This window comes from Poecile atricapillus, chromosome 2, assembly GCF_030490865.1.
Source record: "Poecile atricapillus isolate bPoeAtr1 chromosome 2, bPoeAtr1.hap1, whole genome shotgun sequence".
Taxonomy (NCBI): domain Eukaryota; kingdom Metazoa; phylum Chordata; class Aves; order Passeriformes; family Paridae; genus Poecile; species Poecile atricapillus.
The window spans coordinates 6,933,324-6,950,623 of record NC_081250.1 but is presented as its reverse complement, the minus strand read 5'-3'; positions in this window follow the sequence as shown (position 1 = coordinate 6,950,623).

Sequence of the window (17,300 nt, the reverse complement as noted above, 5' to 3'; positions counted from 1 at the left end):
AGATACAGTGCTGTGATGTTGACTTTTCTCTGTTTACTCTTTCCAGTATTAACTGCTAGGTAAAGAAGTCAACCAAGAGAGTTATCCAGCTCTGTGTAAAATAAACACCCACACTCACCCACCTCTCTGCTCTACTTAAGTTACTCAGAGCTGGAGCAGCAAACACACAAGATTAATGTTTCTTGTAAACACAATATCTTGTTATGAAACAAATCCTGAGTTTAAATAGCTAAATCCCATGGAACAGTACAGTTAATTCACTAATTTATAAAGAGAATGATGGCACCATTGTTTTTAGAAGAAACATGCTAGTGATCAGAGCAAATAAAAGCAGGATGTTCTTTCAGAAGATTTTTTTTTTCACCTGCTCTTGCATGTGGTATCAATCAAATAATGTATTCATACTTCTGGTATGGTTGATAAACTATTTTTGTTTGTCTCTCTTGACAATTTAGCAAAAGAAGATATAATTGTGATATGGTTCAAAGCAAGATCATCTCTTAGATGTCATTTCTCAGCTGAAAAGCTTCAACTCATCCTTCTGGAGTTAGGAAGACTCATAAATCTGGAGTTAGGAAGAGGTTAGCAAAAGGCTCATTTCTGATGAATGCAACATTTTCTCTTGCAATGTATATATTTCTGATGTTAACAGTATTCTGGTTTTATTTTTCTTGATTTAACATACAATTTTTAGTAACCACTGGGACAGAAAACTTCTGCAGTACTTATATGGGCAACAGTAGGAATCCTTCCACCAGCTTCACCAAGTTATTTTCCGCTTATCCATCCTCATCTAATCTATTGCACTTACCCAGCAGTCCTTTATTACAAGTACACATTTTATTTCTGAGAGAAGTACTACAGCTTACCTGCTGGTGACCAGCTTGCAGCTCATCTCAGTTTCCAAGAAGTTTCCCTGACTAGAAGCCTAACACCCAGGTATTTTTACAGTCAGAAGTATTTTTAGCAAGAAACCACTTCAGTAGTTCTGAGAATTTCTCACCTGTGGCATTTCCTTCCTAAGGAACCTTTGGTGGCATCAGGAGATGGAAACACCTGTGGATCTGGGAAGCTCAGGAGAATCTCCCATTAGATTGCATCCATTGCTGACATTCAATTTGCAGTTAACATTCCTGAAGTAGCAATTATGCCTTGCCAGGCAGGGAACACAGCTGATTCCTCCTTCAGTGTCCACCTCTTCAGATGACACCTGCATGTGACCTAAAATTAAATGCATTGGAGGCAGCAAAACAAGTTTACTGATACTTTTCAAATAAAACTAAAATGATAAGATGTACAAACAACAAAGGATACAGCATAGGTGACTATCAGGAAGGAGTTACTCATCTGACAATTTTATCACATATAGAAAGTTGGACTTAGGGATGACTGAAATATACCCCTAAGACACTTTAGTGCTCCATATCAAGTTCACCATTTTAGATTCTAGGCAAAATTATTCATTCATGCAACACTTTAAAGAACAACGGATCATAAACTTCACTAGAAATTTCAAACTGATGAAATTTTAGTCACTACTGACATGTTGGGGGGAAAAAAACAAAAAATCAACTGTGAGACAATTGCTTAGAGTAGCTTCAGCCTGGCCAGAAAAGAAGATTAGTACATAAATATTACTACATGCACACTCTCTTTTACTCTACAAAAATTATTTCAGCCTTGGACTGAGTGCCCGTGGTGAGCACCAATCCCAGGCTGCCTGGGAAGCTCTAAGCCGACACAGAGGGAGCACAGGCAGATGAAGTCAAATCAGTGGATTATTTATGTATTTACACATGGTTGCATTAGAGCCTTAAAGGGCTTATGACCAACACCAGAGGTGTTACCATCCCATCAGCAAGGCAAGACATAAGCCCTGAAAGAAGGAAAAGCTTTGCATTTTCCTAAATGAGCAGAGAGGTGATTTTCCATGGATCACTGAGGGAAGCAATAATTGCCTTAAGGCTTATTGCAGTTTAGGCAGGCAGAGTTTCTCAGTTACTCATGGTGGATCATCAAGAGGCAGCATGCAAATGGGGCAGATGTTAAAAATTTCTACAGTATTTGACAGCAAAACAGTTGAAACACTTGGTTGCCAAGGTCTTTGGAAGAGATAGAAAATGCCAGGGCCACAGGAGGGATAGAAGTGTCCTTTAGCATTACCCACAGTCACTCATATGAATACCCCAAGAACAGCAAAGGTGGAGTGTGAACCTTGGAGAACACAAAGGTAACAGGATGCATCTTCACAGTTTTGTGTCAAAATCTATCAGCTCTTCCTCCATATACATCATACATGTATATTAACCATTTCCAACCAAAAAAAAACCAATACATGAAATGGCTGAAAAGAGTTTATTCTTTCTTTACTGCCACTAATACTTGAAATCATGGATATACAAAAATGTCCCCCAAAACTGCTTGGTTTTTTGTGCTTCAAAAGAAAACAATCCATCTGCCAGGCAGCAGTGAAACTTCATTTAGAATAGTTGCAGGTGTAAAAAGGTTACTGCAGTCAAATAAATGGCTGAGACTTCAAGAATGCAACCTCATTTGGAGTTGCTATTTTTAATATGTCTAATGTTCAAAGGAAAACAAGAATAAATATTTGCTTCCAGTTGGGTGCTTCATTCTCATACAGTGTCACTCAGCAGAGTACCCTGAGAGAAGCATCCTTTGATCTGGAAGCTTATGTAACTTCACTTTTCAGTCACTTGTCATGTGCCAGGGGAATTTCAAAATTACAGGAAATCTATTTTTCAGCATTGAGCACAACAAAATGTTCAGGCACATCCAGACAGATAATTACATGTATACCAAAAGGAGCTCAAATATTTTCCAAAAAATTACCTCTTTCTATAGGGACAAGGTGAGGATAACATTTTCTTCACTCACAGTGGCAAAGATGAAGATAGTGGAAAGGCACTTTTGACTGAATAGTAATTATGTGCTAAAATTGCATGCTAAAAATTTCAAGGTACTGTCTTAGGAGTAGAATAGTCTCATCTGGGATGTGCTCAAATCTGTGACACAAAAGATTCAGTGAAGAGCAAAATATAACAAAAAAAAAATGACAGAATAAATTCTTTAATCAGGTTATTTATTATTTAAAAACATCTCAGGACAAAAAAAAAAAAAAAATCTCTCTAAAATTATTTCATTCTGTGGCATGAGGTGGCTCCTGAACACCCAATTTAATAGCAAGTAAGATAAACTTACCCTTTACCATTTTTTTTTTCTGTGAAGAAAAAAAAAGTTGATTTTTAAGGTCCTGAACACTGAGAGGCCAAACCTTAATACAAGGCTGGATTTGAACATGTTTTTTTTTAGAACTACATTGTACCTATTGGCTCAGTACATTGAGTACACACAATCCTCCAGAAACTTCAACATCAGCTTACTCCAATTTTTTTAAACCATGTGGAATGTATTACATCCTTTCCTATCTCTAATGTAGCCACAGGAGGAGTATTTTTCTCTGTGAAAGGATTTGGGCAGATGCAGCATCTTGCTGAATACGGATTCTGCTAAGGCTGAACTTCTATTAAAATTGTCAGTGGAAGAGATATGGATTTTTATGACTAGGTTTACGAAAACAAAATGTCTGAAATATATAAAAACTGATAACATGCAGCATTTTCACCAATGAATTCAGGTTTGTGGCGACTGACAGCACATTTCAAAGCAGTAGAAATGTTATTTGGCATAAAATACATGTGATTTACCAAGGGAAATGCTGTTTTCCTGGGAGAATGTCTAAAATAAGGCCTTTTCTCATGATCATGTTCATCATGCTCTGTTGGCAAAAAGCCAGTGAGGCCCCAGAGGTCACAGGTTACATTCTGGAGGACACATCAGACCAGGATCCATCCCCTGGTGCTACACACAGAGCCCACAGTGTTTCCCAAAGCCTTTGCCTCTGCCAGCACAGCCTTGCTGAAGGAACATTTTCAAAAGAAAACTTCATTTTCCAGTGAAACTTTTCAGATAACACCAGCTCCTGCTAAAAAGCTAATCTACCTCTGCTTCTACATGCAACATTTATGGTTTGCTAGATCCACAAAATTAAGTATCCGTATTACATTTGCTCTGTGTTTTTTTCTTAATGTGCTGTTGAAAATGAGTAAAAAGTACACTTCAGAAACCCTGTGCCTCACTGAGGCAGCTCTAAAAAAGCCCAGCTTAGAGATAACAAAAGAGCCTTGGAATCATCTGATGGTCTCTATTTTGTGGGTTTAATTTAAATTTTTTTGCTGGAGTCGACAGCATTCTGTCTGCAGAGCACTTGGAGCTGCAACAGTGACTGTGTTAACATCAAATTCAAACAAATCCCACGTGTATTGTTTCATCCTATGGAAATGGTCATGACTTACAGGAAAAAGCATAATTATATATTTATTTTGGGTATCATTAAAGCCAGGAAGATTGTTCTATAAAACAGATTTAGATATAAGAGCAAGCCAGAGGGAACTGAATCTACAGAGAAGCTTTGCTGGAGGATCACTGTAAATTAAATCTGTTTCAGATGCATTCAAAATAGGCTGGTAAGCAATTCTCCTAGAGAGCTTCCAAGGCTTTGTATGGCTTTTGAATGATTACAGATTCCTAAAAATACACAGAATATCTGTAGAATAAAAATCCCACTATCAACTCTGGATGATGGCTTTATAGGCTTAGTGGTTATCCTACTCTTAATTATAAATAAAACCCCCTTTCTTTTTTTAGTAGAGCTCAGCTTCTGTATATTATCCACATTACTGGAAGATGCAGTTTTGTCTAATTTGTGTCTTATGCTGAAAGAAAAACAGCAATTTTAGCTTCTAGTAAATTGTCCTGAAGGTTTTCACTGCTGCCTGGCAGACTCAGATATAAAGTGTAGCAGAAATTGAATTTAATTCCAATAATGGAATTCCAATTTTATACTGTGATGAGATTAAGAAAGCCAGGTAACATTACAGAATAAATTATGGGTATGTAAAACTGCAGCATGCAAAACATTAGGCCACTATTTTATTACTCAATTACATATTAATATGGAATTAAAAGACATCATGGTGTGATTTTATTGCTAACCACATCTGTTTGCATTTTTTGTATAACCAACCACTGAGTCCTTTTATAAGAAATTTCCTTCTTAAAGCCTGATTACCATGCCAAGAGGAAATCTTTTAAAATTCAACAATCAAAAAGGCTAATCAAAAATGTTTAATAAAGGCCTTCTACTGGAAAATGGTGTTCATTCAAAGTGTTCTCTTAGGATAATTTCAAACTTTAAATGAAAAGCCTAAACCCCTATGAATTAAAAGGGGATGAGGGTGGGAAGAAAGAGAGAAATACTATAAAATCTGCCCATAAATACAGGTTCTAATGTGGTTCAGCAGTTTCTAGTGCAGATTTTGGTGCTGCTTTTTCTGTCCTGGTACTTGGGTCAGATCCCAGACTTGGCTGCCCATCTCTTACATCTTCAAGGTGACTCAGCTCAAGAACACAGCTCACCCAGCCCAGCCCCACAGAAATGTTTACAACTCCCCTCCAGGACAATTCCTAAGTGCCACAGCTTTCTTCATTTACTTTTTCCCATTTTCAGCCAAAGAACAGAGAAGGTGAGAGCAGGTGGATTTGTTCCAGTTAGTATGGACAGGGCACATGTGGAAAAACTCCCAGTCATGTCTAACTCATGCTGGTCTGCATTAGGGTATTCTGTTTGGTTCAAAGCAGCAAGGAGGTTCTCAAGTGAATCCCCCTGATTTTGGTCTGCAGCACAGTGTTGGCATGTATGAAATAAATCTCCTCTGGAGGAAACTACAACAGAAGCTCTTCCCCAGGTGTTCACCAAAAGCAGTACAAATCCCACTCCCAAATGGGGTGTGGGGTTACAAACCAAGGGCTGCTCTTTGGAACACCTTCAAATTACTTATCAAGTGGGAAAACTCACTCCAGAACAACAGGTTAAGTTTGGTTTGAAATAAAATCTATCATAATATGAGGCTAAAGGGGGTACTCGGCATCAGCTCCTCTGAAGGGACTTTCCTAACACAAACACAGCCAAATCTGTCAAATTCAGGCAATTAATTTCCAGGCCAATGTGCAGCAGCACAGGTGTGTGCAGAAAGAGCTATGGCTCTTCTGACTCAGGGAGACAAAGCTCCCTGGTGCTCAAATAAATTTAAGTATCTCCATCTAGTGCTTTTATTGGGTGTTCAGACTGGTGCATACACACTGGAATAAATGCTGCCCAGAGCTCTGTGGCAATCAGCCCATCCTCTTTTTGTCAGTGCTAAGCATCAACCTGGGTACGAGACAAAATCCCAGCACAAAAGCAAAACAATCTGCTTTCTCATTTTAAAGGATAAGAACAGCATCACTGCAGCCTCATGCAGTCATTTAAATGTTTTTCCCCACCAGATGAACCTCATGAGACAAATATCTAATTTTCTCAGAGCTCCCAGAGAGGCAGCAGTCATACAAATCCACGTTTCAGCATCCTGCACACAGCACAGGCAATGTCAAACAGAGCAGATGTCACCATGCTCTTGCATAGAAACTAGGAAGCAAACAAGTGGCCCATGTCTTCCCTGCACCTGCCAGAAAAACAAGCAAGAGGCTCGCATGGTTGGCAAACAAAATTCACTTTGCAGCTTCTGAACAGCTCTTAGTACAAATCACTGAAAAAGCGAGCCCCCATATGGAAGCTGTATAATCTTCCTAGCAGAGTTATTGCACATTAGCAGCAAGGAAAAGAAATGTCAGGGACACAGCCACAGTCTCAGCTGTGCATTTACACCAGCCCATGACTTTGACACCTCCTCTGGCTCCAGGAGGGACCCTGTGGCTCACCCCCACATGCAGAAGCATCCAGAGCTGCTGTCAAACCAACCTTCCTTGTCTGTGGCTCTGCAAAAACACAGAGCAAAGATAATCCTTACAACAAGGAAAAACTGGAGGGGTAGAAAGGAAAGAAAAAAATGAAAAAAAAACAAACCCAAAGCTTTGAACAGTAATTCACGAGGTACATCTTGTGAATAAGGGTGCTGAGGGAAGTGACATGCTGTTTGCTGGAGGAATGTGTGTCTGGCAGCTAGTGTGAGGCACAGAAGCAAGCAAAAATGTTGAAGGAAAACCAAGGAGAAAACCAAAACACAACCCATACGATGGGGTACAGGAGTCTTTTCCAGGGGGTGGCTGTGCTGTGTGGAAGAGGAGTTGGAATGGTACATAAGGACACAGGAGTACGAGGCAGAAATGAGCCAAAGGGCTTCAGCAAGACAGGCAGTGGCTGCTCACTATGAACCTCACTCACCACTGTGTGGACTTCCTGGGCCAGCCCATGATTTACTCATTATTAAATACTGCAATGTCACTTATAAAGCACCAGCTGGGGACATCTTTATCAGCACATGAAGATATTCAGAACTAAGCACCAGAGACAGCTGTTCCCATCTCTCCTGTCAAACCCCAGGCACTGGCCATGGTATACCCACAGCTACAGGCTCCCATTCCCTGGAACCTTGCAGACCACCTCTTGTGCACAAGCCGTGTTCCACCCCTGCTTTTGGCTTATCAGAGGCAGTGAGGGAAGGCAACAGTGCTAAGGAGAAGCTCTTCTGTTCATCTTTCCACAAGGAGTTCCTATTCTGAAGAAGGTGCTTCCCCATTATCAATGTCCTCGTGGGATTAAACTACCCTGGGATCTGTGCCTGGCAGGAAAAACAAATTGCAATAGCTAAGAAAGTGATAAATGCAGTGTCATAGCCTCCAGTATTAAAAATTAAGTCATGCCCTGTGATACACACCTTGAAGTGATCTGCAACTGTTTCCTCCAGGCATTAAACAAAAAGAATTAATCAGGTTGTAGACAAGGAAAGGGCATGGCATCCCCTCTAGTAGCTGCTTTGCTTTCTTTACTTGACACACCTTTTACCCATTTCAATTAAGGGGTAAGCTTTTAGGGCAGCAGAGCTATTTCTAAGGTAGTAACAGTGACTCAATGAGCAATATTTCTCTCCTCATGCAAATGGTAAACAGGGGACAACAAATACCTAAATTTAGTGTTTGGCCAGGCACCAAATGTTGAATCAGGAAGTGATATTCTCTCAATGCCAAATGAGAAGTGAGAAAGGCAATGAATTATTGGGTACACCTCTTTGTCTTTAATTTACCTTGTCCCTTATGCTAAGGTCTCTGTAGCAGCCTGCTAATAACAAAACCAGAAACAGCTGATAGTGCAGCTGAGCAAAGCAGAGCACAGAGGAACTCTGTGAGACTTAGCACCATTTGTCAATGGGCTGTTTTCAGCCTGAAACCTGCTGCAAGAGCAATCCCTGACTCTGCTTTTTTGGTAACAGCAGCATGAAGGAGAAGGTGTTGCACAAGAGGCAAGGGAAAATCAAAGTCATGCAAGCTCAAACTCATGTTCTGTAAGTGAGCACTGGATTGCACCACCTGTCTGGGCATTTCAGTGCCAGGCTGGGAGCAGCAGTTCAGGCTACAGCAGGATGTACTGACAGTGGAAAATTCAGCTGGCAACAAAAGGAGGCTCATATGTCATTGATGGATTCAACTCACCTTCTGACACAGACAGCAGGTAGCTGGGATGCAGGACAGAGACAGGTCTGGGTGGTTGCTCTCTTGTACCCTAAATGCTTGCAGCTAAGGCAGGGGATGAATCTGTTCAACAGCACCTGATCCCTTCTGATGGCCAAGCTGGGCAAAAACATCCCAGCTGGCTGGCAAGAGGGAAGCATCATTCAGGTACTTGAAGGGGGATAATTTCAATGGGGGACAACTGGGGTCACACAGCCAGAGGGTTGTGTGAGAGCTGTGAATATCTCACATGGGCTGGCCACAGCTGAATGCATCAGACTGATGGAGCTGTGCTCATTTACACAGACTTCTTGTCCTTGCAGGAATGTATCAGAAGGGACACTCTGCAGGGGAGATGCAGGGACCAAAGGAACAATGGGATTGTCACCACCTGCAGCAGGTGCAAAACTGAACTGCTGAGTCAATATGTGCAGCACCAGCATCTGCAGAGGTGGGAGCATCCTTTAATGTTTTTTTTTTCTTTGTCCTTGATATGGTCTTAGCAGTGCAATTTAATTTTTATGGCAGATTCCATAATCTGAGGTAGGTGTAAGTCACACATAGCAGGGAAGGAGCAGTGGAGAGGATCAATTGCTCCATGCCTCTCTCATCTCATGGCAGTAAGTGAATAATTCACAACTCTTTAATCCTCATCTCTGTCTATTCCCAGAAGTTTTGTGTTTTCTATTAGCTCCTTAGCTCTCAACAAATTAATATGCCTCCTACTTTGTTTGCAGTACACTCTTCATTAAATTTAGATGCTTGCCATTCATCTTGTGTGCTCTTGATGAGATGCAATAACGGAGAATGCTGGGACCCAGGAAATTTTGTTGGATGAGGAGATGACGAAGACATCTCTATGTCCTGCCTGTGCACCTTCATGGAACTCCTGTTGTCTCAAGAACCCAAGAACTATCTCAAGAGCCCAAAAACTTTCCATCTGTCCACAGATGGAACTTGCTGGAGCTCAGCCATTAGCCCAAAATCCCTTTCCTCCCCATGGAAGGACCTTACAAACACAATCTGTCTTTCTTGTTGTAGCTACTCTGTGATGGTGATTGAGTCTGTACTGCTGAGCTTCCCTCGGCTATGAAGGAGCCACAGAAGGACCCTTAAAACAACTACAGCTCTTTGGATGGTAGCTTTCACCCTTCCCAAACCTCCTGAAATTGTTCTTCAGGTTTTCTTGTTTGTTGTTAGGGGGATTTACCCCTAAAGAAGCCACTTTTGACAATTATTTCCCATTTCTTATATTCCATTAAACAATTGCTTGCCATTTGCTTCACTTCAGGGGACTGGCAGAGATTTTTTATTTTAGGCTGTTCTAACATCTGTTCCACCTTGCTCAAGAAACAGTAAAGCCTGATTTAAGCTAAGACAAAATTTAGTAAAATATGCCTCCCCTTTGGACAAGATCATTCTTTTTAGACTATAAATCCAGATAATTTCATAGGAAACAGAATCAGGTAAAACATAAATTACAGTTCTCCTGTTTTAAAGACTATTTTTCTTACTGCTCTCTAGAGTTCCCCAATGTAACATTCATTTCAGTTTTGCATGATATTTAGCACTCTCATGAAGAGGAGCAGCCACTTAATGATATCAAAATATTTATGTCAGCAACATCTTCATAAACAAAAGCTATTTAACCTCTTCTAATGCATTGGTCCTACCAATACAAACAATACAGGAACAAACAAACACAATACAGGAACAGCACTGGAGAAGCCACCAGAAAAATAAACCAAATACCTCAATACTTGATGGCCTTCAGATTCACTGAAAACAAGCCAAATATTTTCACTACAAGCTGAGTGAGGAAAGAGGCCATTTTTTCGGAAGACTGCTGCAGAATAATAAAATACCTAAAGTAAAACCCTCCACTGCATAATCTTCAGGGGGAAGAACTTGCCTATTTTTAACATTTCAGATAAATGAACAGTAAAGAAATATCTGCTGAAGATATCAGCTCTCCCCAGTGGCAAAACCATTGTCAACAAGGCCTTGGATGTGGGCTGGTGGGATGAACCCCATGACAAATATCCACAGCTGGGCCTCAGGGCAAGCAGGTCCCCTCCTTCCCATGAGCTGTGAAGCACTGGCTGGTAGAAACTTATCCTTCAGAGCAAATGTTTCATGCTTTTATGGTGCATGTTCAAAAGCTTTGCTTGTCAAACTGCCAATTTTCTTAACAAATTTAAACATCTTATGACTTTTTGCTTCACCTTCTTTGTCTCCTTTGCTTTGTCTCCTTCTTGGGAGACTCTTTGAGGTACATACATATCTGCATCCCATCTAAAAGGGTTATCAATACTGCACAGGCTAATCTCCCTGCACTGCACAACACAGGCTGAACTCCAGAAACACACTGGAAAACTTGATTTTTTTGAGAAAACTGAAACATAAATTTCAATGCCTTCTCAGTTGCAAAGAAAAACCCATTTCTTCCCAACACAACACATCTGACAAGCTTTTTTCAGCAACAGTCACACCAGCACAGACAGAGGGGAGCTGCCCTGCAGGATGCCAGAGAAGAAAGGCAGCAGCAGGGAAGAGAAGCTGTAAGCCCTGTCCATGGCTGGGAGTGACAAGCCAGCAACCACAGCCAGGACTCGATTTGGAGAGTGACCTGTGCAGCCTTTAGATCCCAGCTTGCATCTTCCTCGAGGGTCTCTCTCCTGCCTCTTTCTGCTTGTGTGCAGTGTGAACTCTGATAGCACAAGAGTTTGTCTCTCTCTGTATTGCAACAAAGAGAAGAAGCAAAGAGTCACCACTTGTTCTCAAAGATACTTACTAAATATGCACATTTTGTGAAGCTTCTGGTAGTGTTGTAGCTTTGTATTAACCCTGAAAACACAGGGCAGAGGGCTATTTAAAATTTACTGAGGGCATTATAATCTCTACAAGTCCTGTAGTGAATTTATCCTGTGCCACTGTTTGTCAGCTTGACTCTGACTAGTCACTGAAAATCTACCTTACTACCTTAGGAAGCTCAGTCTCTGCCAGCTGTGCAGGGCCTCATTCATTCTGCTCAAGAAGCTATTTCAGTGGAAAAATACACTGAAGCTGCTTTTTATCAGATCAGAGACTGCAATCACTAATTCAGTCCTCTCACAAGGACGCAGAGCACCAAGCGTCTTTCTGCTTTTTTCCACAGGCCTTGATGAAGCTGGCATTATCATGCTAAATTACAGTTCAGGACTGCTGTGCATGTACAGATTTATCAGAAGAAAGCTATTAAATGGCTTCACTACGGTGCCAATTATGCAGTCCCCAACACATAATTAAGTAAGGCCCCAAAGTATGTATTTTAATCAATCCCTGTTCAGCAAAGCACTTATGTGCTGGTGCTTTACTTCAACACTCGTCTAGCAAGCACGTGGGTCCTTTTGTGAACAAGGAAAAACACGGGAGCAGTAAGAACTTCACCAGTGCTACTGGGCCAGGCCCTGCTGGGATAAGGCACTGTATTATTTGGATAATGGTTTATGTTTTCAAAGTATCTCTATAAATTAGAACCCAAGACCAGTTTCTAGATGGACCTCGGCATGGAGCTCTAACTGGGGCAAGTTAAGGACAAAAATGCCCGAGTTTTGGAGGAATTAGAATTCTTTACTACATGGTATGCAGTTGGATAAAACTTGCAGACTTTAGGCAGCAGAAATCTTCTTACAGGCCTGTAGAGCTCAGATTTATCCTGTTTGACCTGAGCTGGCTCCAGGTAAGCCGTGCTGCCTGAACAACTCACCCAGGACTTGTCTGCAGTGAGCGGAAAGCACATGTAGATGCCAAGGATGAGAGGAAATGGCCTCAGGTTGCACCAGAGGAGGTTTGGATTAGATACTAGGAAAAAAATGTCTTCACTGTAAGGGTTGCCAAGCATTGGACCAGGCTTCCCAGGGATGTGCTGGAATCATCATGATTGGAAGTGCTCATAAAACACATGAATGTGACACCTGGAGATGGTTTTGTGGTGAATATGGTGGTGCTGGGTTAGCAGGGGTCTTTTCCAGCCTTACTGATTCTATGAATCCATCCCATGTGGAGATTTCCAATAAGGGCAGGATGAATCATGCTCTGTTATCTGTTGTTTTTGTCAGAAAAACCCACACAAGTAGTTTAGATTAAACTACTTTCATCTGACCAAATTCAAGTGTCCATACAAGCTACCTCTCTGTACTAGTGAGGATACTGATGTTGCACACTAACTAGACACAAGCTGGACACCTAAGCTGAAATAATTCATGCCCTAAACACACTCATTTCTCTCCAGCCCAGCCCACACTGACCAGCTCAGCTGCAGAAAGGGGACTACATCCAGCCCCACAAATGTGAGGGCCAGCACTGCTTGGGGCAGTGTGTGTTATCACAGAGTTATCACAGTGTTATCACTGACTCTCTCAGCACCAGTGTGTGTCATGGGAGCCTGGTGACACCCTGAACACCCCACAATTAACACCAACGTGACCTGTGGTGAGCCCCTCCCTCTCTCACACCTCCTTTGGGTGCAGGAGATCTCCTTCCACCTGCCAGACAAAGCAATAAACAAAAACAGGTGGGAAAGGCCAGTCATTTACACACATCATGGGCTTTCTTAACAAACAGAGGCAGCTCCATTTGATTACTCCCACTTTCAGCTGGCATCAGGCATGGATCATTTCAGAGCAAAGTGGTGTATCTACCCAAAAAAACAAAGAACCTATGAAAAATGCACATTGACTTAGAATGGCTATGCAGCCTGAGCTACAGCAGTGAGAGCCTCTCTGTAATCCATTTCAGCTGTGCAAAATGTAATAAAACTACTACAAGGTGCTCTAATTCCATTTACTAATAATCATAAAAGTATTTGAGATGCGTCTGATGAACCATTTACAAGATGCATTTTTCAAAGATGATTTGTAGGCCAAAGAAAAGCCTTTAATACCATATAAATTAGATTTTATGTACAACAATATTTAAAACCATTGCAAAGGAGGTGTTTTGTTGTTTTATAGTCACTGTTCAGTCTTCAAAGAATAATTTCTTTGAAGAAAATGCTTGCCTTCTGCATTCTTCCCAATGAATCATAGAGCAAGAGTAATATCATAATTTATCTTTTTTTTTTATCTGCAGATGCCATTGTGTTCAGTGTAGCTCTACCCAGTTAATCTTCACAGCTTCTGATGAATTGCATTTACTGAAACACACAGAATTATTTTTCACTTAACCAACATCCTGAGCAGCTCCACTGACAAAACAACTCTTACAACATACAAACGCACAAATGTTTTCCTTTTCTCAGAAACAGGGGCTGGGTGTGCCAGAGAAATACATGGAGAAATAAATCAACCACTGACTGATCTGCTGAAGCATTGATGTCAGCTAGTTTGATGGGTTGAAAGTGACTGCCATATTTTTATTTTTGTCTTACCATCAGCTTTTTCCATCACTAGCCACTTGTGTGGCATCTCAAAGAAAAGGGCTGGTCTCACTCCAAAGCCAGATGCACGTGGGGGATTTCTTACACATTTGCTTCATGCCATCTCCCATCAGTCAATTCTGCAAAGAAATTGTCCTTATAAACATGATTTCCTTCACTCCCATTTCCTCTGGGAGAGCAGAGATTCCTGCTGGCCCCTGTGAACATCAGGCTGATGTTACACTGAATTTTTCCATTATGCTGCAAAGTGAAATAGTGCAATCTCCTTGCACTGGCATGGCCTTGCAGAGGAAAGCAGACATCGAGCATTCTCTCACACCCATGCCAGCCTGACTCCAGGCTTGCCTTAATCTCCTCTCCTCCAGACCACAGCCATCCAAACAAGGATCAAATCTTCTTCTCCCATACATATTTTGCACCTATTTTCCTTTTGAAAAGCTAGGAACACTTGCCCTCACCCCTCACTATTCCATGTGATTTAAATATTGAGTCACAAAGACGTCAAGTTTTTCATTTGTCCACTAGAGTAAAACACGTTTGCAAAAGACAATCTATAAAACACAGTGAAATAGAAAATCAGTCTCTCCACAGGATTTCAGAGCCTTTTCAGCAAACTACAATGTCACCATCAAAAGTCTCACAGAAGCAGCAGTGCTGGCTAACGCTGCAAGTGGTACGTGGGGTACGTTAAAAGCAGCACAGTCTCACACAAAATGCCTCTGCCAACTTCATTCAAACTTCCCCCACCTACAGCTTGTGCTTGTGAAAGAAAAATGAATAAGAGAAGAAAGCTGGAAATAGGAGCAGCACTAGGCTGCCATATATTTTTTAAAGTATGTACCAAGTCCTATATTGTCATCAGCTTTTATTCCCCTTTTTACCCATTGGTGGGTAAAAAGCAAATGCCTTATCTCCAAAAGTGTCCCTCATTTTTTTTGCAGGGGCAAAGGGAGTCTCTGGGGGCAGCTCTACACACTGAAAGTGCTGGGATGAAAAAAATTTTGACAACCATCCCCACCTGCCCTTCCTCACCAAAGAAATGTTTGTGGAAGGTGGAAAGAAAAAAAAAGAAATCGCTAATTTTGCATTTAGAAAGAAGTCTTAATTTACTTGCTCATTTCTTAAATATAAATTTATAAAAGTCACAGTTTTCCTTTAAAGCTTATACAGAAAAAAAAGACTGTGGAAAAAAACTCCTTCCAACCATGCTGTTCCACAGATATGTTACTGTCTCTGGTGTAAGGATTTGCCTCTGTAGTAAATTTTGATCACTACAATGCCCCACGTAATTCTCAGTTACTTACAGTTATACAGCACACAGACAGTTCTACTCAAGTGTAACACATACTTTTGGGCTTTTTTTTTCCAGCTCAGCTTATCATTTTAACCAGTATAAGTTGGGCTGAAGAAAAATATTTCCACTGCAACAAAGGATTTATATTTTCATGGTTACGTTTTCATGATTCCTAAGTCTTAGCCACACTCCTGGAGATCAGCTCTGCTGGGTACTGAATAATCACCATTCCCAGGAGAGTCTGGGTAACACTACAGGACTAAATCCAAGGCAACTAGACAGGTTCAGTAGAGTTCAACAGACTCAGTGCCCACTTTCCTGCATGTCAGACACCAAATATGCATTTGCACCATTTAAATCTCAGCCCATCACTTTCCCTTCCCCACATCCACTGCCTGCCCTGCACTGCCCACCTCTGTGGGCCAGCAGAGGATGAGCAGAGCACATGGTGCTCCTGATTTCCCTGGCCATTTCTTCATGAACTGTTACATTTGGAGCAAGGATTCAAATACACACAGGAAACTCACTCGTATTTCACTGCAGTCACAGCAGCTGCTCTGGTGGGACTTAGTCCTCAAACCTGAGCAAGGCAAACTCCTACTTGGGAAATTCTGCCTACTCACACCCCACAGAGATCCAAACAAATTATTCACAGGCAGTGCTGGCACAGCAGCCAACATTGACTACCAGCTAAGCCTTCAGGGAAGATTTTTGGCTGGTTAGGCTCCACACACTACAAGCTATATAAATAGGAGAAGGCAGCAGGAGAAAGATTTCCATCTACCCCACTTTGACGTTACCTCTGTTGCTGTCAGTACACCTCCCATGGCTTTCACTTTCCAGGCCGCAGAAACACAAAAAGAGGCACAAATCCTGCACTTTTGACTCACACCTAACATAAAATCTTAGGAGCCACACACCTTGACCTGGCAGCTGACCTCTGCACTCATGCTTTCAGCAGTTAGTCTGTCCTAGCACAACAGAGAACACACTGTACAGCTTGAGCTGAAAGGAACAAATAAACTCTTTTCCATAATCAGAGTTATCAACAGACAACTAGAGCATGCATCTCAAATCTCCCAGCGCAGACTCCACTTTGCACTACAATTTGGTGTGAGCAACAAGATGCTTAAACTGAGAGATGAAAATCAAGGCTGGGAGGCAGCTGCCACTTAGACCAAACCAACAGGGAAGACTAAACTGCTGCAGGTGGTTTTGACTCCTACAGGTGCAAAGCATATGCTAGAAAATTGAGTGAGTTTTTGCAGTCTGAGCTGAAGTATTGAAAGTTTATATTTTACCTAATTTGTTGTATAATTACAAATGTGCCAGTTTTATTTGGCTTAAGTGTATTTCTGTAGGAATTAGCGTTTTTCTTCACTTGGCAAGTGCTCCCAATGCAGAACTTCTGAGAGCCAAGATGCCCAAAAGTTTGACTTCAAATCTTCAGAGTTTGTGAAAACAGAGGAAAGGAAACCCAGAACATCCTATGGGAAATTGCTCAGAGGGAAGATGTTTTAGCTATTGTTTTCTGCATCCTTTTTTATCAATCAGTCAGGAAAAATTCAAATTCCTCCTTAAAACCATAGGCTACATTTTGAGCTTTACACCTTCAGAGAATTCTAGCAGTGAGTACTTGAAGTGTCATGTGTGGTGTGATGCATCCCAGACGGGCCATTCACAGCCAGGATTTAGAACTTAGACTGCCAGCAGCCACATGCAGAATAACCTTTTCAGGTTATTTCAGATACCCAGTTTCATCCAGTCAGGGAAGATGAAATGACTGACATGGACACTCAAAAAAGCTGACACACCATGTGTGTACCAGTAGAAAATTCACTGATTGTGTCCTCATGCACTATTTTTTTTAAATTTTCTGCTAGAGACAACAGTTTCTAAAAGAGATAGAAGAAGGCAAAATGAACCACTGTTCTTAACAGAATGGGGCTAAGAAGTCTTGGCTGGTTTTAAACCCAGTTGAAATACCTGTTTTTTTGTCTAGGG